Below are 1,653 nucleotides of genomic sequence, written 5' to 3'. Positions count from 1 at the left end.
ACATGGACAGATGTGCACACATACACAGACAGACACAGATACAAAGACACACAGATAGATGTGTGCACACACACAGAGACACACAGACACACAGAACACACAGATAGATGTGCACACACACACAGAGACACACAGACACACAGTTGTGCACACACACACACAGAAACACAGATAGATGTGCACACACACATAGATACACAGATAGATGTACACACATACAGACACAAACACACATGCAGACACACAATACATAGACACACAGACAGACACAGGATATAGACACACAGGCAGACAGACAGACATACACACAAGACATAGGCACACAGACAGACAGACAAACACACATAAGACATAGACACACATACAGACAGGCACACAAACAAGACATAGACATACAGACACACAGACACACACACACACACACACATAAGACATAGGCATTACAGACAGACACAGAAGACATAGACACACAGACAGACAGACATACACATACAAGACATAGACACACAGGCAGACACAGACACACAAGACATAGACACACAGACAGACACAGACACACAAGACATAGACACACATACACAATTCTTATTTTTCATTCTTTGGTCAATTTCAACCCCACCTCACAACTCCTTCCATATGCATGCCCACTTCCTCTCTTACTCAATTCTGCTCTTTCTCTCTCTCAACCCAGAGAGCCCAGTTTTTGCTGTCCAGTTATTCTTGGCCATGAGGCCGTTTCACCTGGTCAATATACCAGGCATCACACCATTAAAGAAAACTGATTTCCTCTTTTCCAGTAACCATCAAATGCCAACAGCTCCTCAGTGAGGGGTGGGACTTTGTACCGACCTTCCCCTCCATGTCGGGAATGTGCTTGGCTTCAGCATGTACAGGACTTGCATATGCTGTCCCAATCTCTGTGAGTGAGACTGTGCAAAGGAACACTTTCCTTGAGTCATTGACTGCCTCTGGCCCTTACAATTATTATTATTTGGGGGACAAAAGCATGAAGGTCTTCCTTGGCCTGGAACTCACTCTGCATACCACACTGGTTTTAAACATTTCACTATCTTTCTGCCTCTCCTTCTTACATGCTACCTTAAGTGGCTTGAGCCACCATGTCCAACAAGCAAGTACTTTCAGTTTATTTTGGTAACGGTCACAGTTATTTTCAGAAACATATTTTAAAGAGCAAAAGTGATTTTTTTCAAAGGAGAAATTAATGGGCATTTAATGAAAATTAATATTCAGTAACATGTTTTTGATAAATAGGGATATGGAGTACATGGAGTCTGGACTGGAGAGTTTATGTCAACTTGACACAAGCTAAAGACATCTGAGAGGAAGGAGCCTCAATTAAGAAAATGCCTCCATAAGATTGAGCTATAGAAAGCCTGAAGAGCCTTTCTTAATTAGTGATTGATGTGAGAGGCCCAGGCCACGGTGGGTGGTGCCATTCCTGGGCTGCTGGTCCTGGGTTCTATAAGAAAGCAGGTTAAGCAAGCCATGGGGAGGGTGGGGAATGGAGAAGGAAAAAGAAAAAAGTATGCGCAAGAAGAAAAGGAGCAGGAGGAGGAAGAGAAGAAGAAGAGGAAGAAGAAGAAGGAGAAGGAGAAGGAGAAGGAGAAGGAGAAGGAGAAGGAGAAGGAGAAG

At 43.5% G+C, this 1,653-nt stretch overlaps 1 protein-coding gene across 1 annotated transcript in view; it reads right to left on the bottom strand.

The window, feature by feature from the left end:
* Dsg2 (desmoglein 2) overlaps positions 1-1,653 on the bottom strand; it is a 49,516-nt gene that overhangs the window by 13,917 nt on the left and 33,946 nt on the right. The window lies entirely within an intron of this gene.

The sequence above is a fragment of the Mus pahari genome, chromosome 15 (genome assembly GCF_900095145.1).
Source record: "Mus pahari chromosome 15, PAHARI_EIJ_v1.1, whole genome shotgun sequence".
Taxonomy (NCBI): Eukaryota; Metazoa; Chordata; class Mammalia; order Rodentia; family Muridae; genus Mus; species Mus pahari.
This window is presented reverse-complemented; position numbering and strand designations above follow the sequence as displayed.